At 38.8% G+C, this 26,111-nt stretch overlaps 1 protein-coding gene across 3 annotated transcripts in view; it reads right to left on the bottom strand.

Annotated features, from left to right (window-relative positions):
• The window catches only part of dok4 (docking protein 4), a 74,941-nt gene extending 69,871 nt beyond the window's left edge, over positions 1 to 5,070 (bottom strand). For all 3 annotated transcript variants that reach the window (XM_040128810.1, XM_040128794.1, XM_040128819.1), the window contains exon 1: positions 4,742 to 5,070. The gene's annotated coding sequence lies outside the window, so the exon portion shown is untranslated. The remainder of the gene's footprint in view (positions 1 to 4,741) is intronic.
• Positions 5,071 to 26,111: the final 21,041 nt, after the last annotated feature.

The following is a 26,111-nucleotide window of genomic DNA, read 5'->3' as shown; positions in this document are numbered from 1 at the left end:
TTGAAGCTGAATATGAGAATAAATTATATGAAAATGTTTAATGGATGCAGTATAATAGAGCTTGGTGGTAAAATGAATTGATCAAATTGCCAAAATTATGAACCTCTTAACGATCCACGTTTACTCAAATCACAATTTTCAATAAATTGTCTGAATCCCACATTATTAAATTCAGAATAACAACAAGCAGAAGTTCAACCAATTAATCAGCCCACAGTCCAGTCCAGAAGTGCAGAATCTGTAAGTAGTCATACTGTATCAATCAGGAAAAAGAAATCAGAAATGAGCAAGTATTAAAATATATCATGGAGTAATTTATTCAAAAAATATCTATATTTACATTTATTGAACTAATTATGACAATTCATCATCACAGAGCCTTTAGTCTTATGGTCCAACCGTGTCATGTTTTTTCGTTATTGTTGTCTATATGCGGTAACATACACGAATTATCTGACAGCAGAACTTCAGTTAAACTTGAGATTTTGGAGTTTCTTTACAAAAGTAATGTTATATGAAAATAATATTTATTTCAGTAGACTGAACACAAATCAATTTTCAGCGTACAATTCTATTTCCACTTGAAATATTCTCCAGTATGGCATGTGAATAGGGAAGAAAAATTGCAGCTGGGAGGGTGGACAGTGTACATACTGCTGTGACAGCTGACATATAACACCCATAGGGTGCTATATGATCTTCAGTCCCAAAGCTATCTGTCACAACATTGTGTCAGTCTCTCGTCTGCTGCTCTCTCCTCGTCCATCTGTCCTCATCATTTACTCTCGACATCCTATGTTCCACCTGCTCCCGGCGTGTTTTGCTTGCCTGCTGCCAATAACTGCATATGTGCAACTGGACACACAGTCCAGATACTTATTTAAGTTTTTCTCACTAAAGAAGTTATCTAAGTAGAAGAGCTGAATATAAGCTGATGGAGAGGACATACACAAATTGTCGCACACAAACAGCTCTAGGTAAACTACACCAAGCATGTGTGTAAGCGCAGAATTTCGTGTGGCAAGCATAATAAACCAGAGCTCTGTCTACAGCCTAACTGTCACCTTGTCTGCATGTAAAACCAGTCTGTAAGTTGTAATGAGCTGAAATAATAGTATGGATGACAAGACAAACACACACATATAACGTATCATCACAGGCAGGTGACTGAGCACACCAGTCACATTCTTTGATTTTGATCACAGGGGTTATTTTGGTGTCAATACTCCAATCATGCATTGCCCAACATATTACTTCAACCACCAAAGAGTCAGACTGTTTTTTTAGACACTGAAAGAGCCTGTCAGTTTGAGAATTTTATTTCCACTTTTCATGCTTTAAAAGGATAAGTCTGATCGTATCCATTTTTTTCTTATTGTCCACAAATCCTATTAAAAGACCAAAACCAATATTGTCTGTCTCCTCAATACTTTCAAACTTCCTTACCCTGTCTGTGGATCTAAGCTCCAAGCTCATTGATTCCTACTAAAGTTGTAAATCTTTAAAAATGGGTTCAAAATATATATAGTAGTTTCCTTTAAAAAAAAAAAAAGGTCAGTAAATTCCAATTTTAAAGGAAGCTACTTTGAAAACTATAGCTAGCAAAGCTACTAATTAATCCTCAGAAACACTGAGCTACACTACACTAGCAGGCTACATGACAAGCTACACAGAAAAGCTAGCTTATTTAAAACTGGCTGTTTCAATAAAGAAAGACAAAGCATAAAGTAATAAAATAAAAAAAATGAACTCATTTTGTGATGTGATTTATCATACAAACAAAATAAAAGATAAAAAAATATAGGAATCATTTGGTCTTAGAGGAAAAAAATGCTTGCTTCTGAAAACATTAAATCAGTTTTAAAAGTTTTTATCAAACATTACTCAAACATCTTGTGCTCCAGTGAGCGTCTGCGGCGGCAGGACAGTGTGTTTGGGACTGAGTCAAAGTAAACTACAGTGTATGCCAATCAGTGCAACAGTGTGTCTCACTGTTGGGTTGTTGTGCTATTGTGTCTTAATAGTTTTTGGAAACAATAGGGCTCTGTCGCACATAGGAATAAGACATATTAGGCTTTGATACACACACAATACTTGTTACCAGGAGATATATCAGTCTTACCCTTAAAGCTGTTTGTTCATCTGTTTAGAAAGCTCCTAAAATTTTGGACAGTGATTATGGATGGCAAACACCAGGTTAATTTAAAATTGGACATCTGTCACAGTTTACCATGTATGTAGCATTTTTTTTTCCTCAGATAATGATCATCGAAAGTTCATCAACTTAAAGGACCAGTTTTTGGGAAATCTGCTGAATCACTTTCTTTCTGATAGTGACATGAAGACTGATATCAATCTGATTTCTATATATGAAGCACAAAGCTGGAACACCTAGCCAAAAAACATTTACTAACCCCTCTAAAGCAGGTGAATTAATATAATGTATCTTGTTTGTTTGATCCATACACAAACAGAAATGTGAACATGTCAGTTTGTGGTTTTGGGGGAGCTAGATAATGAAACTATGTATGTAACCAGGCAAGTACCAGACGACAATGGCAGTACAATAAACAAAATTTTAAAAAATCTTATTTTTAAGAAGAATTATACTCTGATTTTGTTTTTGTTTTTTTTTACAATAAAAACTGATAAATTTCCAGGTTTTTAAAAAAAATAATATAAACTGAATATACTGAGCCCCAGTCTGACTGCAGTTACTGTAGCTCACCAACTAAGTCATGTTAGAAATACAGTAGAATGCTTAGTGTCTCTCTCCCCCCCATACAACATAAAGGCTTGTTCAGAGCCAGAACCAATGGAGCTGCTGTCAAAGCAAAGAGAGAAGAGAAGAGAGAAGTCTCCGTCCTCTGTCCTCCCCCATCCTTTCCTCATTCTCCTCTCAACGTCCTTCTCCTCCTCCTCACTATCCCCTCCTCCTTTATCCTCCATTCCAATTTCCTGTTCCTCCTCCTCTTCCTACTGTATCCCCCACTCTCCCCATTCAGCTGGAGACTGAGCTGCACACGCACACACACACAGACACACACACACAGACACAGCCTGCATGAACCTGTATGATCGACACAGATGCAAACTACGATTTGAATATGCATGAGCATATGCAGGCCTGCACACACACACACCCCAGAATACATATAATATAAGAGCATGCATGTACATCATTCAGGATACCCTAGTGAATGTTCTGCGTGCAGCTGAGCTGTTAGTTAGGTGTGTGCGCCATTAGCACTATACATTACACACACATGACAACTGAAACAGTAGCAGAGGTTGCATGCTGTACGTTCTCCTACACAGAATGCACACAGTAGACACACACACACACACACAATGACTCCTAATGACAGGTTTTTATAATGTTAATATCTTCACCATAGGCATAACTAGGCTGGTATGCACCATCCTCATGTGCATTTAATTACTATGTCCCAATGGTCAAAGTATGCAAGACTCATCCTTCAACCTGAATACCCTCCACTACCCACACCAACCCTCCTCTCCTCCCCAGTATTATCAAATTCTGATATTACCAGGATCACTTTATGGTTGCTTGAGTTTTCTCCTTTGAGAAAACATTGCTCTGTGGTACTTTTCAGGGGGATAGAAATAATACTATAGGACTACATAGGGACAGAAAATACCAAATATTAAACTTACAAAGCTGTACTACAGACAAACCAAACCAACAAATATTGATGATTTTGTTTGTTGAGAACGACACACATGGACTCTTTTAATGAAGTGCCCAGGGATGGATGAGAACCCACAGGGCTTCTTTGCTAAAGCATCATTTCCCCTGAGACAATTAAGGCGATGAGAGTTGGCTACTTGAACTTGTCCCATAGTCATTAAGGATATCAGCATAACAGTGACAGACATGATATTGAAGGAAATTGCAAACAATTTTAGACTTGAATTTGGACAGTGTCAACTTGCGAGACATAACTGCATCTCTAAAATTAGCTGGAGAGTGTATTATGGTTGGAAATGCTGGAAAGAAAATATTGTTTCATGGTGCAGCTTACTGCTAAGAAAAAGCCTAATGTTCTATTTTGTTTGTTGATTAATTTTTCCCACTTTTTTCCCGAAAGTTAGAAAATAATCAGAAATGTCCATCACAATTTCTCAGATCCCAAGTTGTTATATTTAAAATGTTTGTTTTTAGAGTTCAAAACCTAAAGATATACTGTTTTCATAAATATTCAGAATTCAGAGAGATGGAGTCTGGGAATTTTTTTCAGTTTTCCTTCTAAAAACAATTTCATCAACTAACTGATGATCAAAATGTTTGCTGATTAATTTTCTATCAACTAATCAATCACTCGACTTATTTGACTGAGTAAATATGGCATTACTGACTCAATAAACATTTGAACTAATCACAGTTTAAGAATAATAGTGACACGTCAGTAAAATACTCCACTGAGTTTCTGAAGAAATATATGCTTAAATATTTAGTTTGTTCTATAATTGAATTGTGATATCATAGCTACATCAACACTTAAAGGGTATAGAAGAGTGAGACTTTTAGAACTGACTGGTGTGACTATAGAATTCCAAAAAAATTGAAGGAATATCACAGCAATAGAGCGATAAACTGATGGTTTAGTCAAGGTGGAATAAAGTCGCAGTATTACGGAACTTCACGGCGCATCGCAGATAATCATAGGATCACCATAAACTCTACCACAGTCATGCCTCAGCTATCCGTGGCTGTTACCTTGTTGACAGCTGTGAAAGTCAGCGAGCTCCAGCGCAACGGGGGACGCTGCAGCCGGGCGGGTCCCGATGTTCGGACGGGGACCCTGTGCCTCCCTGCATCCGCTGAATCAAACCTCCGCTCTTGACCTTCTTGCTGCAGCGGCTGTACTGGCTTTAGTCTACCTCCTTGCAGCCGCAGCAGACGCATCAGTAAATCCAACCGAACCGGAGGGGGAACCTTGCCAGTCGTCTGTTGACACACGGATGGTTTGTTGTGTGAGCAATGGCAGCGCTGGTGCGGTTCACAGTCCCTCCCTCTCCCGGTCTGTCTGCGAAGCTCCTCCTAGCGCTGTGCCATGCAGGAGTGGACAGTAACCCCACAGGGTAACACATACACAAAGACAAAACACGCCCCGCCGGCCAGCCACGCGCCAACAGGACCCGCCTTCTACCGTAATACTCCGAAGAGCCGGCCGCCTCACGTCAACACCTTGTTATGGCAATTTGGTCCTTCTGTAATACATTTAGGGACAACAGGACTGTCTGTTACCACAATTCCTTCATGCTCCAGCAGAGTAAACTAACAATGGCTTTGACATTTTATAGAAGGCAATCCAGCCACAGAAGTGCACCGCTGGTTTAACTGAAAAGATATATATATATATATATATATATATATATATATATATATATATATATATATATATTTTTTTTTTTTTTTTTTTTTTTTTTTTTAACGTGTGTAATCCTCAAACACTCTACTGTACAACAGCAGGATTTTAAGGATGATCATGTTAAGGATGAGCTGCTTATGATTCCTACTGGACATGCAGTTGTGGCAGAAGCAGGTCTTTAAAGACTGAAAAAAGATAGCTTGAGAGAAAATCTCCAACCGTACTGCCTTCTCACCTCCACACACCTGGCCGGTCACAGCGCGAAGTGGGTGGCATTCTCAGATTGTTGGTTTTCAGGAAGTTTCAGGAATGTATTGTTATTTTCATTTTCTTTTTTCCTTTTTTTTCACTTTTTTTTTTTACATGTGTAACTATGTTCACATACCTCCTGAGGGGTTGTCATGGAAGAAAGAAAATTCAAAAGTGAAAAGGGTTGAAGTCAATGTGGACAGTTTGACACCTCCAGAGCCAACAGGTAAACTGGAAACTAAAATACCTGCAACAGATGAGTGAAACTACTGAAAGCTGTAATAATTACACTCTGCATGTTAGAAATCCACTTAACAGGCTAAATCTTTATGAAACACTTAGACAACAAAAGTCTCGGCACACATACGACAATCTCCATTTTACTGCCTTGAGGCCGCTGATAAAAAAAAAACAGCTTTTCATTTTAGATTATGTCATTTGCAAGTGTAAGATACAAAATTAAGGTGGAAAAGTGGACATTAGGGGAAAGAGTAGCATATATGGTACAAAAAAATACATGCATTAATCCTGGCTGCTGAAATAATAGAGCTGGTGTATGAATTCATGTCAGTTTAACCATAGTGAACCAACCATATAATAGTCGGGCATGGTATTATAGATTTCCATAAGCCTACATGAGAAGGTCAAACAAGCTAAAACGTCAATCGTGTGTGATGACAGTACAGCCTCAATAATAAACAGTTTGAATGGGGCAACTGTGAGACTCAGGGGAGCTTTACCATTTGCTATCAGAATGACTGAATACACAGCTCTCCTGCTTGCTGTTTTCAATGAGAAATGCTGATTGGAGAGCTTTCGGGAGTTGCATCAGTTACCTTGAATACGCTGGATATGAGCACCAACTCTATCAGTCACCCTGACAGCCAATTAATTAGCCAACCATCAGGTGAGAGTATGAGTGAAAAAAAATGCAGGTCAGTGGCATGATACTTGGTGATGCTAAAAGTGTACACACCTGCTGTGCACTGAACAGCTCAGGTATATCATTATTCACCCTTTATAACAGTGCAATTAGGCAAGGTTTTCAGTGACATGCTGATCTAAAGGCTCAAGGTAGACAAAATAACATGAATGTCCCCTGACAAAGGACTTCATTTTTCAGACTACTTACCTTGACAGTTTTACCGTTTGGTTGACTGATGCACCTGCAGTTCAGCAAGATGCTTCAGCCTCTGTAGATTTGTGGTAGTTGTAGCTTTGAAAACTCATACATCAATTTCTTCCACACAGGACCCTTCATAGCTGACAAAGGATTCTAACCGTTATGCAACCAAACATGATGTTGTACCAGTGATTGCCCTTGTAATGAAGTTATTTAAGAGGTAGTCCTTCTGCATCAGGTGTTGGCATTACTTTATCTTGCTCCTGTATCTCATATTCACTTAACTGAGTTTAAATAATTAGTTTTATGACAAAAATTAGAGAACAAATTTTAAAAAGTGTGTCTCCAAAAATGTTTTGAGCTAGAACAGCATCCTATCAAGCATTTAGACCATGGAACATTACAAAGTCAGAATGCTTTTCATCCGAGGTTTGATCCTCATCAGAAGACAAATTAAATTTAATGGAATACATATTGAAAAGGATAAAGAAGTTAAACATCTCTGTATTATGTTAAGTTCCCTTCTAAAAACCGAGAAACATGTAAAAGAATGAGCAAGACTGCAAAAGGAAATATACTGTGCATACATTTAGACTCAGCAATGTGTTTTTTGCTTTAAACGGTTTAATGCATTCTATAATTGTTTCATATGACTCTGCATTCATTGTGCAATTTCTGTTTTCAAGCAACATCTACAATTATCAAACCAATTAAAATAGTGCAATTAAAATTTTGAATAGAGAGTCAACTGCACCTTACAGCTCTTTTTGGCTTTTCCATGTGTTACTGCTAAAAAAATATTATATAGCTTTCTGACCTTTGTTGCAAGGTGCTTTAATATTGCTTAAATGGAAAAATTCTGACCCATCTTTGTGCACATTTGATGGATTTGTGCAATTGTTATATTTGGCTCAAATTTGGTATTAACCGTAAAGAACGAAATCCACAAGAAATAGTAAGAAATGGCCCTGCACTGCTGTCATCTCTACTTTGTTTTGAACTCTGTGTAGCTTCTTTTAAAAAAGTAAAAAAAAAAAAAAAAAAACATACCACAAACCACATGTAAGATGTAAAAAGGTTTTGGGTCACTGTAGTCATTCAAACTGACAATGAAGCGATCAGTTCATACAGCAACGAAGCTGTAAGAAGTGTGGTACATATCCACAGTCCTTGTTCCATGTAAAAATGCATTAAGTTCAGCTGATTTTAATATGAGGCTTCAGAAGTCTGAGTTAGATCAATCAAATGGGTATCTTTGTCCTGGCAGTTTTGAGCAGCTTTATTTCCAAACCTACATGCAACTACATGCAAGTCCCAAGTCAAGTCTAAGTCCTTAAGTCCTTTCAAGTCCTCAAGAAGTCAATATGTGCCCTTCACAAGACTTTGACATTTAAAGTTTTAAAGAAAATTATTTAGTAAATTTACAGAAATACCACAGGCTTTTAGAAATGTGTATGGTCAAATAAACTTCAAAACATCTAAAAGCAAACTGATCAGGTGTGTCTTAGTTTGTAATTACTGTGACAATTAATCCTTTCCATTTGTAATCTCTGATCTGAATCTTTACTGTAGGTGATAATCTGAGGTCTCATCTGCTGTCTGTCTGTTGGTCTGCATGGACAAACACACCCTCTACCTCCTGCTCACACAATGTGACTGGCTGCTGTCAGATTGATTCAAAGTATATCCATTGTAAGGAAAATGAAGAGTCGATTGATGGCACCTTTTGGTGCTTCGGGAGGATTTCAAGTAACTCCAAGTCAGAAGGCTAAAGTGCAAGTGAAGTCATAGGTTGTTTGTGTTAAAGTCTAAGTCAATTTATGTTATTTTTGAGTCACTTAAACCAAAGCTAAAGTCAAAGTCAGAGTCATGACTTGAGTCTGACTTGAGTCCAAGTCATGTGACTGGAGTCCACATCTGTGGTTTGGAGAAGAAGAATGATTACAGCAACGAATGACTGATTCAACACATGGTTTGAGAGTAATGCATTAAGACACAATTGAAAATTTTCTAACCTATGATTGAAAAATGGCAGGAAATTCAATTTTAAATGGCACATTTCAAGTAAAAAAATAAAAAACCATTATGTTTTCATAGAAAAGATTAAAAGTAACATGCAGGTTTTGTAAAAGTCCTGCTTAAAATGGAAGGGTTCCGTATTCAATTTAAATTTTATTTATATAGCGCCAAATCATAACAGAGGCTATCTCAGGCCACTTTTCATATAGAGCAGGTCTAGACCATAATCTTATAGTTATATTTAAAGAGACCCAACATTCCCATATGAGCAAGCAAGAAAAACTCCCTTTTAACAGGTAGAAACCTGAACAAAACCTGGCTCATGGTGGGCGGCCATGTGCCTCGACCGGCTGGGTTGCGGTAAAAGAGAGAGACAGAATGACAGAGAGGCACAAACAGAGAGACACAGACAGAGAGAGAGAGAGCCAGAGAGAGAGAGAGAGAGATGAGGGGGTGGAGGCAAGAGAATATAGCACAATACAGGTACCACATAATGATGTATAATAATAATGAGATTAACAATAAAACTAATAATTAGAATAATAGGGTTAGTAATAATAATAATGATAATAATAAAAATAAAAATAATGATGATAAGAATATAATAATAATAATGATAATAATTAAAAATCATAATAATTGAAGCAGTGGGTGTTGAGCAGGATCATGGAGGCAGTAGGTGGTTTGCAGTCACAGATCCAGACTCTGCAATAGCAGGGGCAGAAATACCTGCAGAAAGCTACAGGAGGAGAGAGGAGAGAGACGAGAAAGCACAAAACTACCGGAGAGAGAAGTCAAGTTAATAACAAGCATTGATGGGATATGAATGCGTACAGATGGAGAAGAAGAAGAGGAGAGGGGTGCTCGGTGAGTCAAGGGAAGTCTCCTGGCAGTCTAGGCCTATAACAGCATAACTAGGGGGTGTGTTAAGACAAGCCTGAGCCAGCCCTAACTATAACCATTATCAAAAAGCTTACACAGGATGTCTTCCTCTCGGACCCAGACTGGAAGATGGTTCGACAGTAGAGGAGCCTGATAGCTGAAGGCTCTGCCTCCCATGCCCATTTTGGAGACCCTAGGAACCACAAGCAAGCCTGCATTCTAGGAGCGCAGTGTTCTAGTGGGGTAATAGGGTACTATGAGCTCTTTAAGAGAAGATGGTGCCTGACCATTAAGGGCTCTGAGATTCCTAACAGTTTTGTCTGAGTTTAACAGCAGAAAGTTGCTGGTTATCCAGGTCTTGATGTTCTAAAGGCATGCTTGAAGTTTAGCCAACTGATTGGTTTCATTGGGCTTCATTGACAAGCACAATTGGGTATCATCTCCATAACAATTGAAGTTTAAGCAGTGTTTCCTATTAATATTTCCTAAAGGAAGAATATGTAAGGTGAATAGATATGACTAACTTTTGAGTTTATGGAAGATTTATCGTTAATTTGCATAAACCTAAATCGATCTGATAAATAGGACTTAAACCAGCTTAGAGCGGTTCCTTTAATGCCAATTAAATGTTCCAGTCTCTCTAATATGATGATCAATAGTGTCAAATGCAGCACTAAGATCTAATAAGACAAGTATGGAGACAAGTCCTTTTTCTGGTGCAATTAGAAGATCATCATTAACTTTCACCAGTGCTGTCTCTTTACTATGATGCACTCTGAATCCTGCCTGAAAATCCTCAAATAAACTATTATTAACTAAAAAGTCACACAACAGGTTGGCGACAGCTTTCTCAATGATCTTAGAGACAAAGGGAAGGTTAGATACGGGTCTATATTTGTCAAAAACATCTAGATCAACAGTAGGCTTTTTAAGAACTGGTTTAATTACAACTATTTTAAAGGACTGTGACACAGCCTTATAAAGACAGATTGATTATATCGAATAAAGAGGTGCCAACTAAGGGTAAAACTTCCGTAATTACTTGCTTATTACAAAGGGGCTAGTTGGGATGGGGTCTAAGAGACAGGTTATGGTTTAGATGAAGAAATCGTTGAAGTTACTTTGCAAAGGTCAATTGGAGAAAACTGTCTAAATATATATCAGGTTGCACAGCTGGTTCTAAGGTTCCTGTGTTTGAAGATAAAACAGTGTCGGTTGAAGGCAGTAGGTAGTGAATTTTGTCTCTAATAGTTAGAATTTTATCATTAAAGAAGCTCATGAAATTGTCACTACTGAGAGCTATAGGAATACATGGATCAATAGAGCTATGACTTTCTGTGAGCCTGGCTACAGTGCTGAAAAGAAACATAAGGTTGTTTTTATTTTCTTCTACTAGAGATGAGTAATAAGCTGCTCTGTCATCACAGAGGGCCTTCCTTTATGTTGTATGATTTTCTTGCCAGACTAAGCAGAATTCTTCCAGTTTAGTAGAATGCCATATCCTTTCAAGTTTTTGTGTAGTTTGTTTTAATATGCAGATTTGGGAGTTAAACCATGGAGCTAACCTCCTTTGTTTTATTATCTTCTTTTTTAGAGGGGCAATAGAGCCGAGTGTTGTTCTCATTCAGCCTGCAGCGCTATCAACAAAATTATCAATTTGAGAAGGACTAAAGTTAGCGTACGAGTTCTCTTTTATATTGTAACATGGCAGTGAATTAAGTGCTGATGGAATCACCTTCTTAAATTTAGCTACAGCACTGTTGGGTAGACATCTAGAAAAGACATTTTTGCCTAATAGTGTGTAGTCCTGCAATAGGAATTCAAAAGTTACCAAACAATGTTCCAATAAAATGGACCATTGGAGGATTCTTTGGTAAGACTATTAAATGTTCAGTTTCGTTGCCATAAGTCAGAACAAGGTCATGGATGTGGTTAAAATAGTGAGTGGGTTTATGTATATTCTGAGCAAAGCCAATTGAGTCTCATAATGAGATAAATGCAGTGCTTAGGCTATCCACATGAATGTTGAAATCGCCTACTACAATTACTTTATCTGTGCTAGGGACTAAACTTGAAAAAAAAAGCGATGTGATGTTTCAGATCTAATATTAAGAGAGAAGCAATCACTAACTGCTAAGCTACAATAACTGGCCGATCTGAATAGCATGTAAACAACCTTGAAGTAGCAAGAAAATCGCTAAAAGAAGGAGAGCGCTAAGAGTGCTTAAGCAGAACTAATGTAGGTTTAAATGTAAAGTGGGTAATTAGCCGCTGTAATGAAGACAATAGCTAAATTAACTGGGGAGAGGCAGTGCAGCAAAACTTGCTATCAGTCACACAAATGCGGGCAAGAATTATGGTCGGGTTAATAACAAACCTACATCTCTACAATATACAGATCGCTTGTGTGTGTGTATAAAGTCACAATCAAGCGTATGCATTCAAGTGTGTCCCCATGTGTCTGTTGAACAGTATAGTGATAACACAGTGGAAGCCTCACACACACACACACACACACACACACACACACACACACACAGGTGGGCACTGGGACTCCTTGACACAAAAGATGCAATCTCTGTGTATGTGTGTGTGTGTGTGTGTGTGTGTGTGTGTGTGTGTGTGTGTGTGTGTGTGTGTGTGTGTGTGTATGTGTGTGTGTGTGTGTGTATAAGAGACAGAGAGGTTTGGTGCCAGTGAGCTGATAAGGATTTGATAGTGCTGACACAGTGAGGCGCATGGGACAAAACACCAATGTGGAGACTTGTGCTGACAGGCCTCTACAACACACACTATGCACACGCACATGGACTCACACACATGTATAGACACAGGCCCATGGTGAACAGCCCTCAGGGTTAAATCTTTGACACACTCTTATTTATTACATGATATGTTTCTTCTATGCCGTCAATGTGGTGCTATCAAACGTCTGTTTTTGTGTATGTGAATACCAGTGTATCATAAGTGTGTGTGTGTGTGTGTGTGTGTGTGTGTGTGTGTGTGTGTGTGTGTGTGTGTGTGTGTGTGTGTGTGTAACTAGTGTAGAACGTTCATACATGGATGTAATGGGCTCCATATGGTGAAGTTGGAGAGCTGGAGCAGATTGTGTCAGGGAGAAATATCACCCCTGTCTCCACCTTTAACACACCGCTGAACTAAATCACATATACACATAAATACACACACACATTACAACTTCTTGTGGGGATAAAGATGCTGTTTCTCAAGACGGTGTTTGTTTGTTAGTCCGGCGTGTTGTCAAATGGATATGATTAGAAGGAAACAACAAAATTATCACTGGGGGTGAGGAAAAAAACAGAGAAATGGAGGAGGGGCAGAAGAAAGGCAAAATACAAAAAAGGGAAAGAGTTGGGGGCGTACAAAGTAATTATTATAAATTGTATGCAGAGAGAGCAGGAGAATGCTGTATTTAAGTTTGATTCATTGTTCTGCAGTATACTAATAGAGACTAAATGTAAACAGATCAGAGCATCAAGTGTAGGGTCAGACCGATACACAGTGATAATATTGGTCTTAAATTAAAAAATCAGATATGGTTCAGTCATAATAATCAACAGGACGGGACTGGAATTATAATCCAGGGTGAGAATCTAATGTCAGCCCAGGCCAATTTCCACACATTCACAACAAACCACATATGCTGTAACCATTTTGTTGAGATGTTTTTTCTTTTTATTGTTTATGCCAGTATCATATCTTTTAATTGTAATTGTAAAACAGCCAAGTCTCTTCAGTTTAAAGAATTTAGTCAATTGCACTCCCCTTAATAATGCTACAGTAACAAATATTCTTATGTATAATTTTTGTTTTTGAGTATTGGTTTTCCAGCGGACATTTCTTCGGAGCACTGAGTGGACTCGTGTTGATCATTATGAAGCTCTGGTTGCTCATTTATTACTTTTCTAAAACACAGATTCAGCTCAGGAAGGTAAATAGTAAATGGACTGCACTTATATAGCACCTTTCTAGTCTTACCGACCACTCAAAGCGCTTTACATTGCTGCCACATTCACCCATTCATTCATACAGTGCTTTTATTCTGTACATAATGCACTTTCTACACACAGATATACACACACTCACACGCTGATGACACGGCAATTTGGGGTTCAGTATTTTGCCCAAGGTAACCTTTACATGCTGACTGGAGGAGCCAGGAATCAAATCACAGACCTTCCAGTTAGTGGATGACCCGCTCTACCACCTGAGCCATAGCCGCAAGGGTAGTTAGATTGACCTGTTCCCTCCTACAACATCAGAAACGGGTAGGAGAAAACACAGGCAGCCTGACTGACCAATCACATGTCTTTGTGTCTCCATATGGTAAATCTGTAGTTCCCAGAACCAGTGCAGATACATTTTTGAAGATGCAGCTACGGCGAAGCTCCGGAGTAACACACAAATATAAATCCTTCTTTAACTGACTTGTTTAATAACAAAATACGTAGTTTGTCAGTGCCTTCCAAAATTATCCATGACCAATACAAAGATGATTCATATGAGCCTTTTCTGACCTGCCATCACTATGATCAAGGTCTAGTTAGAATTAAGTACATAAACCTACTTAAAGTTATGGCAAGATTGTCTTCATCAACGTTGACTGCTGGTAGAAGATAAGATGTGAACGGCAGTCTCTGGTATCAAAGTCAGGCACTTGTACATTCTCACAACCATCCCGACTTCACCCTTAATAACTTTTAGGACAGGATAACGACATGGAGTGTCACAAGAAACAGAGGAACCCAAATGCAAGACACTGAACACTAAGAGTCACCACAAAAAACAGGGAGTTTATTTAGATAACTGAATGTGGAGCAGGAGAGAGGAGCAAGGAAGGGTGGAGGTCATGATGGCTGGGAAGAGGGTGGAGGCGATGTTCAGAGTCAGGGGAAGGCTTGAGGGGTAGCAGGCTGTAGAGGGAAGAAGATGCCGGGAGGTGAAGCAGGGAGAGTTACAGCTTTGTGTGTAGGAGATGAGATGGAGAAGCAGGCAGGCAGGTGGAGGTAGTAAATGATGAAGTTGGCAGTGGTACTAGAGTGTGAAATTCGACAGGAAGAACAAACTGTAAGGCGAGCCGTAATCCTGAGCACAAGAAGAAACACACTAATGCTAATCAAGTCAAGTCAAAGTTATGTTGCTCACATTGGACTGGTGGGATACAGACACCAAAATCCAACTTAAAAAAACGTCTAAATTGAACATCCAGGCTACTGAGGATCGATAAGATCTATAGTGGCTTCGGGAAGTATTTCTCATAACCTGCCCCGCTTACCTGATTTGGGATTCACCTGGATTTGGGCACTTTATCCCATTCTTTCTAGCAGATCCTCTCAGACTCTATCCTTTTGGATGGGAAGCATCTGTGAACTGCCATCTTCAGGTCTCTCCTCAGATGGCCTGTTGAGTTTAAGTCTGGGTTTTGGTTGGGACACTCAGGGACAGTTAGGCTTGTGCTGAAGTCATTCCAGCGTTGTGTTGGCTGTGTGCTTTGGGTCATTGTCATGCTAAAAGATGAACCATTGCCCCAGTCTCAGGTCTCATGCACTCTGGAGCAGGTTTTCTTCAAGGACATCTCTGTATTTGGCTTCATTCATCCTTCCCTCAATTCTGACCAATCTCCCTGTCCCTGCTGCCAAGAAGCCGCCCCTTAGCATGATGCTGCCGACACCATCCCTTACCTTCCGTATTAGCCAGGTTATTAGCAGTGCCTGGTATTCACCAGACAAAGCTGTTGGAGTTCTGCCCAAAGGGTCTAATTTTTTGTCTCTTTAGACCAGAAAATATTTTTGCCCATGCTCTCAGAGTCCTTTAAATGCTGTGGTCAAACTCCAAATGGGCTGTCAAATGGCTTGGAGTGCTGCTGAGAAGGCTGTCCATCCAGCGGGTTCTCCCATCTCTGCAAAATGACAACTTAAGCTCTGTTAGAGTGACTGTTGGGTTCTTGGTCACCTTCGTGACCAAGTCCAGCCGAACTTTGGTTACTCAGTTTGGCTGGACAGCCAACTCTAGGAAGAGTCCTGGTGGTTCTAAACTTCTTTCATTTCACAATCATTGAGGCTACTTTGCTCCTGGGAGCACACAAAGCTTTAGAAATTATTTTTATACCCTTGCCCTGATCTATTCCTCATCACAATTTTATGGCTTAGTTTTGTCCAGTCTATTCAATCATTTCAATTTGCCACAGGTGACTCCAATCAAGTTCTACACATATTTAAAATTCTGAAAATAATCTAATCTGGAATACTGCAGTTCACACTGTTGTCTATCTCTCTTGGAAAATAAATGGCACAATCACAGAGAGAGAGAGAGAGAGAGAGCGCGCAATATTTCACTCATACCTTGGTACACACACAGCAGAATAAGAACTGTTCCATACCTGTAAAATATCCAATATATTATGATATAGCTCCAAGTCAGCTCGTGCCATGATCACATTCTTGAAGAATCTTTTTTTTTTCTTTCTGAAGAACACTGTTTCAGTAATGAGTAGCTCAAGGGGAACGGGATTATCAGATAGAAATGACTGGAGGAAGTGTTTGGTGTTATGTATGTATTTATGTTTATGTATATTATAAAATGTTTTTTCTACTAATTTGCTTTGCCATATAATGCTCTCAGCTCTACAATTCAATTCAATTCAATTTTATTTATATATCACTAAATTATAACTGTGGTTATCTCAGGGCACTTTTGATATAGAGCAGGTCTAGGCTGTACTCTTTATAGTTATATTTACAGAGACCCAACATTCCCCCATGAGCAAGCCCTTGGCCACAGCGGCAAGGAAAAACTCCCTTTTACAGGTAGAAAACTTGAACAGAACCCGACTGGTGGGCGGCCGTCTGCCTCGACCGGCTGGGTCATTTTGAAAGAGCAATGGTCAATGGTGTAACTTCAGCACTTACTAACTGTTGGGGTCCAGCAAAAAATAATCATTAGATCCCACAGAAGATATTGTAGAATACACCGATCAGCCACAACATTAAAAAGAGTTTATGTGTGTGTATACATATATACATATGTATATATAGTGGCACTGTAAAGTGCAACCCTGGTCAAAATTTCTGTTACTATGAATAGTTAAGTGAGTAGAAGATGAAGTGATCTCCAAAAGGCATAAAGTTAAAGGTGAAATATTCTTTTCAATGTTTTAAGCAAGATTGGAGAATTAATTTTTGTTGTGTGCAAGTTTAGAGTCAAAAAAGGAAAGGAGCATCAAACAAAGGTTTGGGCACCCCAGGAGATTTTAGCTCTCAGGTCACTTTTACCAAGGTCTCAGAGCTTAATTAGCTTTTTAGGGCTACGGCTTGTTCACAATCATTGTTAGGAAAGGCCAAATGATGCAAATTTCCAAGAAAATATTTCCAAAAAAAGTAAACACTTTGACTCCTCAAACCTTGCTCAAACAAGCAGCAGCCATGGGCTCCTTTAAGCAGCTGCCTATGCTATAAGAAGATAGCAAAGCATTTTCAGGTAGTCATTTCCTCTAAAGTAATTAAGAAATGGCAGTTAACAGGAATGGTGGAGGTCAAGTTGAGGTCTGGAAGATCAAGAAAATGTTCAGAGAGAACTGCGTGTAAGATTGCTAGAAAGGGAAATCAAACCCCCCTGTTGACTGCAAAAGACCTTCATGGAGATTTAGCGGACTCTGGAGTGGTGATGCACTTTTCTGCTGTGCAGTGATACCTGCACAGATATGAATTTCATGAAAGAGTCATCAGAAAAAAAACTTTCGTCTTTACCACAAAATTCAGCGTCCAGAAGTTTTCAAAGGAAAATCTCAACAAGCCGGATGAATTTTGGAAAAAAGTTCTGTGGACTGATGAAGGTAAAATAGAACTTTTTGGTTGCAATGAGGAAACGTATGTTTGGAGAAAAAAGGGTGAAGAATTTCATGAAAATAACACCTCTCCAACTGTAAATCAGGGATGGATCGATCATGCTTTTGGCTTGTCTTGCAGCCATTGGCACGGGGGACATTTCTCCAGTAGAGGGAAGAATGGATTCAATTAAATACCAGCAAATTCTGGGAGCAAACATCAAATCGTCTGTAAAAAAGTTGGAGATGAAAAGAGGATGACTTCTGCAACAGGATAAAGATCCTAAACACATCTCAAAATCCACAATGGACTCCCTCAAGACTCTCAAGCTAAAGGTTTTACCATGGTCCTCACAGTCCCCCGAACTAAACCATTGAAAATCTGTGGATAGACATAAAAGAAAACAGTGAATGCAAGACAGCCTAAGAATCTCACAGAACTAGAAGCCTTTTGCAAGGAAGAATGGGCATAAATCCCCCAAACAAGAACTGAAAGACTCTTGGCTTCTACAAAAAGCGTTTACAAGCTGTGATACTTGCTAAAGGGGGTGTTACTAAGTAACCCCCAGTACTAAGTACTGATCATGCAGGGTGCTCAAACATTCGTTTAGTGCCCTTTTCCTTTTTTGTTATTTTGAAGCTGTAAAAGATGGAAATAAAAAAGTGATCTTGGTTAAAATGTTAAAGAAATTATTCATCTTTTACTCACTTAACTATTCACAGTAACAGAAATTTTGACAAGGGGACCCAAAAAAAACAACCATTTGGCTGGCCTGATGTTTTCTAAAAAAATTATTTGCTTAAGCAAATTAGTTCTGTATATGAGCATCATTTTTAGGAGCAGTGATCTGTCGAAGTTCAATGCTTGGACAACACATCCAATGCATTGTCCTCCATATGCAGTCTTTAAGTCACACACCTTTGCTCTTGAAAGACAAGTCAAGAGTCTTGTCTCTTGAAGACTCTTTAAAGACAAAACTCTTGAAAGCCTTGTCTTTCAAGTGTGTTAAAAGACAAGACTTTGTCTTTCAACAACGTATCGTATGTTATTTTAAGTACTGATGCTATGGTTTTTTATTTCATTATTATAGTTTCGGCCACCATTTATCGGCCTTGGTTTTCGCATTCAAATAGGTTTGTTTAGAAGCTGTTTGATCAACAGTTCCTAGCAATGTCACTTTGTTCCCAGATCTCAGCAATTAACTTGAAAACAATGTTGCATTACTTAAAGAAATTTGGCTAAAAAAAAAACAAAACAGTTTTAACACTCATAATAAAGCAGAATTACCTTTTAAAAGCTGACATTAAAATTGTACACTGTTGTACAACTGTTGCTATCACAACAGCCAAAACGGTATCATTAGCCAAAAATACAAAGGTACATCTTTATTTGCCTGTTTTAGGAATAGCATTTAACTCAACTTAAAATGTAAGAGTATTCAGACAATGTCAGCTATTTATTTGCTTTTTGATTCTTGGAGATGTTTCACCACTCATCGAAGAGTCTTCCTCAGTTCTTCAGAGTCCACAGGAAATACACCCCACCAGGCCATTTTTGACCAACATGCAGGGAAGCATGGCAATTCAATCCACCAAGAGATTAAATGTGTATGCAGTATTTGTTTGTATAGTCAATTCTTCTGTCCAAACATTCTCTGGTCTGCCACCTCCTCCCTCTTTACCTCCTCCATTATACTTCATCTCCTTCTTAACAGCCATATAAAAAATTCTGGATGATTGTGGTTGTGCTGTCCAAAGGTTTGGTGCTATTTTGACATGAATAAATGCTGGTTAAAAGGTTAAAATATGACCTTCGTACTAATATCACTGCTCATAATGGTGGTTCAGGCTTGCAAGCAAATGTTCAAGGTTTACTGCATTACTGTCTGATTCATTCATAATCACCTTCATTGTTTTAATCATTCATCGTCATTCAATCCTTGCCTGGAGCAGCACAATAGAGTTGTGAAGAAAAGTTATTGTGGTCATCCAGAGGAGGTAAAAGTGTTGTTTCTGCATAGAAAATTTCAGGTGTCTGGCAGGAGGAGCAGTTCCAAGGTTTGGATGGACTTGAAGATCTTCTGGTTGAATCATCAGTACAAATGATGAACAACTGTGTTATGTCTGGTTCTTTGATAGATTAAGTTAAAACTGAGCTCTTTGGCCATGACTACCAGAGGTGTGTTTGCAGTAACAGAGATGCAGCATTTCATGAAAAGAACACCTTGCCAACTGTTCAGCAAATTGTGGATGCAGATGTCCTGTAGTCAGTCAGGAAAGTGAAAGTGAAAGCAGATCCTCAAAATCCACCATGAACTACCTCAAGAAACACAAGCTGAAGCTTTTGAATAACCTTTTTTTGAAAATCTGTGGGTAGATAAACATGGTGCGCCTGCCTAAAAATACACAGATCACTGGTAAATGATCAACCAGTAACTGTTTTTAATGTTGTGGCTGAATGGTGTCCGTGTATATATATACACAGATGGGTTTCAAATCAAAAGAAAAAGCTGAAAAATGAGAGGAGAAACAGAATGACAATGCTGATGACAAATAGGGTCAGAAACTGTGGTCGACCACGCATTTTTGATGACCGTGATGCTCAGGCTTTAGTGCGATAGTTAAGGAAGAACAGAAGTGGAACTCTGCCTCCGGTGAGAATGTCAATGCAGTTCGTGATCTGACTGTGTCATCAAGAGCAGTCCGTCGACAATTTCGTGGAGAGGGATATTATAGTAGGGTTGATGTGGATAAACCCCTCATTACAAAGATGAACACACACAATATGAAAGTTCAGTGGTGTAAAAAGAGGTAGTGGTCTATAGAGATGTGGAAAAAAGAGATTTGGTCAGATGAGTCATCCTTCACCATATTCTTGACAAGTGGGCAAGTGCACATGTGAGGGGATCTAGTGGCCCCGGTTTTCTGTGGGAGGCCTTTTGCTGGCATGGTTTGAAACTACTTGTCCCCTTAAAGGGAAGGGTCATTGCATAACAATACAAAGTTGTTCTGAGTGATCACCTTTATCCTATGATGAAGCATTTCTATCCTGATGGGATTGGTCTCTTCCAGGATGTTAATATGATGTGAATCATATGCTATGGCCTTTGCAGTCACCAGATCTCAACCCAGTTGAACACCTATGGGAGATTTTGGACCAACATGTTAGACTGTGCTCTCCATCACCATCATCAATACACAAAAGGAGGGATTATCTTTTTGAAGAATGGTGTTCATCCCTCCAGTAGAGTTCCAGAGACTTCTAGAATCAATGCCAAGGTGCACTGTAGCTGTTCTGGTGGGACGTGTTGGCCCAACACCTTACTTGGGTTTTCCTTTAATTTGTCACCTGTTTGTACGCACACACACACACACACACACACACACACACACACACACACACACACACACACACACACACACACACACACACACACACACACACACACACACTCGCAGTTACTTTGGAAAATAAAACATAATTGTTCACATAACTCTTCCAAAAGGTGAAATGATCACTGCCATGGGCAACCTTTTTCAGTTGGGTAAAAAACAGGACTTTAAGACCCTTAAGACTTGAGACTCATTTATGTTATTACCTCTACAACAGGAGACTGGCAGTGAAGAAAGACTCACACAGGAAATACAGAGGTAGACTTCTGGAGTAGTTTGGACACGTAATTTTTGAATTATACTGTACAAGATCACTAATGTGATGGATATTTTATACTTTGTGTGTGTGTGTGTGTGTGTGTGTGTGTGTGTGTGTGTGTGTGTGTGTGTGTGTGACCCAGTAGTTTGGGATAAAGGAGATGGAAAAGTGGGCATGAACTCACTGTTTTTATTGGTCCTACCTACTTCAAAGGAATGTCATGACATGCAAAGGAGTACATAATGACTATATTTTTGTTTTGAGGAGGACTGTTCTTTTAAACTAGACCGTTTTTGCACGCTGATAAAACAGTTAAGCCTTAGAGACATCATTCTGTCCCTGACACCACAGGAGCACAGCAGCAGAAAACGGATTCAGCATCTTCTAATCCTAACATTTCTCTCTGCTAGATGGAAAATCATACCTTGGAAAGGGATAAAACTAAAATGTAATCACTGCAAAATTCTCTGGAACTGTACTTAACCTGTGACTGATGACATTTCCTCACAAAAACAAAAGTACAGACAAGAATGCAGATTGAGAGAGACCTTTATTATTCCTTACTTATCTCCCTAGTTATATTTATCCAAGAAGGAGATGTGGATAAGTACAAGCAGCTATGCTGCAAATATACTTCACATGTAGTAAATTAAAAAAATATATTTCTATGGTTTGAAACACGTGAGGTATTGATGCAAATTGGGCTCATCATTTTACCCTATTAGACATTTGTGTGAAATACTATTATAATTAGAGTATGAATTCTTGAACTATGGCCAAAAACATGTTTTGTGAGGTCACAGTGTCCCTGACCTTTGACCACCAAATTCTAGTAAGTTCATCCTTAAATCCAAGTGGATGTTTGTGCCACATAATTCCCTCCTTACAAGATCTTCTCTTCAGTTCCCCTTAGCCCATCTCCAGCCCCTGCTTACTTCTCCCTGAACATGTGTGTCCCTTCCTCTCCCCCGACCTGCCATTTTCCAACCGCCCACCAGATGTCCCCGGACTTTTCTCCTTACCCACCTGCTCACCTGTTTCTTATCTGCAATCACCTGAGCTTCCCCATCAACTCACACACCTGTTCCTAGTTTTGTCATCACCCCAGTCAGCGTTTAATCTTTAATTTGTCACCAGCTCATTGTTGGGTTTGTCTGTTTTTGTTCCCTTGTGTTCTCCTATATGGCTGCTACCTGTGTTTTTGTAACCTGTTGTGTGTAACTGCCTGCCTGCCTGCCCGTCTACCTGCCTGCATGCCTTTCTGAGTATCTGCCTGTCTGCTTGTCATCCTGCCTACCTCTAAGGCTGTTATCATCCATTAAAACTACTTCACTGCATCAGCCTGCCTATGTGTGTCTGCGTTTGGGTCCTCCCTCCATATCTCCGGGTGTTCCTGATATATCACGTTCACAAGAATTGGATGGATGTGAGGTCAAAGTGACCTCGATCTTTGACATCCAAATTCTACTAAGTTCATCATTGAGTCCAAGGGAACATTTGTATCATATTTGAAGAAAAATTAGAATTAGACAGTTTTACAATGCAGGAGTAAAAATCATTAGTATATTATCAAGACACACTGGCCACACTTTTTTCTAATCTATTACTGCACTGTTGCCACTTTGCTTTTTCATTTTACTAGAGTACAAAATAATAACAGTAATAAACCTAGATTTTGTCACAGGACCCCTCTGTAAGGCGGGGTCTCAAGATTCTTAGACAGATTACTGCATGGGCAAAGTGGACATGTGCCTAAGGCCCTGGAGACAAGCATGCCCTCAACCTGAAGGATTTTTTCTAGTGGGTAAAAATGTGTGTAAAAAGTCTATGTCTCATACATGAGTAGGTCTACCGGTAGTGAATAAAAACATGACATAATTACTGTTTATGCTTATGAAATCCATGTTCAAAGTGGCCAATCACTTCAACAGAACTAAAACAAAAACAGCAACTTCACCACAGAAAAACACACTCAAGTTTGATGTCAAAGTGTAAAGTTTAATAGAGGCTTAAGAAGGAATCAGACAGAGTTGTAACTGATACTTTAGGTCTTTGATCAGACTTTATGGACAAAGCAGCTAAAAACAAGACTGGAGACTGTCGTCCTGTAAAAAACAAGACCATAGGTTGTCTGTGTAGCAGCTTATTATGACTCATATTTATGTTTTGTTACGCGACCTCTATTGTTGTTTAAATTGGAGGATTATGGTAAAGTACCAATTCTTGGCATATGCAGTTAGACTGTATTTGATACTTCCTGTAAGGAACTGTAAGAAGAACATTGTTTTTATCAAATTCAACAACACAGACATGTCTCAACATTTTATTCTTATTCATGTATTTCTTCACAGCTCGTACAGTGATGCTTTATTTGTCTTGACCCTTAAAGATAAATAATGTATGATGTACTTGGTACAGTATGCATACAGCAAAACAGAACTAAAATGTGGTTACTGGTATATACCGACATAATCAACCTAACTACAACACAATATGGTGGTGTGTGTAGGTCAGAGCAATTTCTCAAGTCTCAAGTCTTTAGAGGGCAAGTTTGTGCCTTGCTGGTCAAAGTGCAAGTTTCTCCGGTCTGTCAATGCTAATATGAAAATTTACAATAGCTCAATGGCAAAAATCATAGCAAATACTGCTTTTTAAATGGAAACAGGGCATTTAATGCCCGGTTGCAAGTAATGAATCAAATAATCTGAATGTTTCAAATAGCTAAATTAGAACACTCAAAACAAAGGTGCAGCTGTAGAGAGCACGATAATGAGTTTCTGTCTCTTAGGAATATTGTAGTGTTTCTGTACATAATAGCTCCTGGTTTTGATGTGAACACACAACCCTGTCTCCTGAAAATTGCATTTCTACACAATTAAACTCCAACAACAAATACATTTTCTAGTAAACGGAATTGCCAGGTGGAGTTTTTGAATGAATGAAGGGTTACATTTACAATTAGGTACGCAAGTATTTGGACAGTGGCACAATTTTCAAGTAAAGAGAGATGGCATTATATTGTCCCTAAAATTTATATTGCCAATTTTGTTTATTTTTTACAGTAGACAGTGTCATCTGAAGAAAAAACAAGAGAAACCTACAGAGAATGTACCTAACTGTATGTGCAGAGTGTAACACACTGAAAGTGTGAGGATATTGCTGGGTATTTTATACTGACAGTGCAGGTGTTGATGTTCAGTCTTTTCCTCCTGCCAGCCCTGATTTAGCAGTTTTCACATCAGCTCATCTGCCATATAAACAGAAGTCTGCACTGCTAGCCAGTCACAAGACTTCTCTTTTCTTCCTCCAAGCTGTCTCCATGTCAGTAATTTTAGTCTCAGTGACAGGGGTTCTGTTTTGTGATCATAAGGGCATTTGTGGTGTATAATTTAGTGTGTGCGTACAGATGATGGATGATGAGAGAGGAGGAGAGCTACTTTTGCAGCATTGTGTATAAAAGAGGTTCTTGGCTGCAGAGCAATAGCCACTTACTGGCACCGACTGCTTCACACTCAGATGTTTCTCCCTCTTTCTCTCACTCATACACAGGCACACACGCACACACTGTTTCCCGCTTTCTCACTCCCTGATTGTCATTGCCTTGGCTGTTCTTCACTTTTATCAGATCTGTCATGTCTTGACATAGGCACACTGTCAAAATATCATGGGGGCTGAATTTTATCATTAAAATTATCATTAAATATTTATTTATAAAATTGTTATAAAATAACAAGTTTTCATATTTTATCAGCAAGGGCAGTTGTAGATTTAGCTGCTTACAATATGGAAAGAAAAATAACATATAATGTTTCAACTTTTTAGAAAGACAATAGAAACCTTGTATTACTAAACACATTGCGGAAACTAGTGAAACACTCATTAGAGTGCACACCCCTGCCAAGGCCAAACAATCCTACATGTCTGTCTAGCTATCATAATAGAAGAAAAAGAGGAAGAAGGAAATTCTTTATTTGTCATAAAACTTGGTAAGTAAGACTCTGTGTGTAATGCAGGTTCAGCATTTTATTCCATCAATCCAGATTATTATCTGAATCTGCACCAAACTGTACAAACTCATAGATGTCAACACTATAAATATTTTTTTTATATCAAGATCCATTTGTTATTTCCTGAGAAACTGACAAAAATGTCAAAAATGCCCTCTCATAATGTTGAGGAAAAACTCCTGGATCCACACCAAAATGGTATGGGTTATTCCCTGGCCCATGTCTCATCCGTTGCATCATTGTAAATCGCTTCAGTACTTTTTGTGTAATCCTGATGACAAATGAACAAACTAACAAACAAACAAAACAAGAGACAGACACAGGTGAAAAATAAACCTCCTTGGTAGGGTTATTAAAGGCTAATGAAGAGAAGCCACTGCACTCTACAGATGGGGCAGAACGAAATTTAGATTCCTTGCTAACTTTACAAAGTTCACTTAAAGTGTTGCAGATAAGAGACCTTCTACCAGTGAAAGTGAATTATTGAGGATTAAAACTAACTAACCAGCGAACCTTGGAGTCAGTTAAAGTTCTTGTTTTCTGCCTTTCTGAATTTAGCTTATCAGTTAAGATAACTTAGAATATTTTCTTCTGTCTTTGCTGGGTAGGTAGGAGAAGAAATATCCCCATAACATTCCTGTAAAATTAGCTTACAACTCCTATCCAAGACATGCCCAAAGTAAATTGAAAGCTGCCCTTGAACCATTTGGAGTACATGCATGGTTTTGGTCTCTTTTGAAAGATAACACTCAAGTTTTTTCTGACTGTTGGAGTAGTTCTTACAGTGCCACTGAAACTGTAAGGAGTAATTGAAGTTTTAACACATTGACAATAAGATTTTTATTTCCGCCTGAATATTTTTTGCAAACAGTTTCCTGCAGATGACTGTAGCTGGGACTTATTAGCTGGAGAACACAATGGGACCGCAGCGTGAAGCCTT

This window comes from Xiphias gladius, chromosome 1, assembly GCF_016859285.1.
Source record: "Xiphias gladius isolate SHS-SW01 ecotype Sanya breed wild chromosome 1, ASM1685928v1, whole genome shotgun sequence".
In the NCBI taxonomy this organism is placed as follows: domain Eukaryota; kingdom Metazoa; phylum Chordata; class Actinopteri; order Istiophoriformes; family Xiphiidae; genus Xiphias; species Xiphias gladius.
The sequence above is the reverse complement of the archived record's forward strand: the minus strand, read 5'-3'. Positions and strand labels throughout refer to the sequence as shown.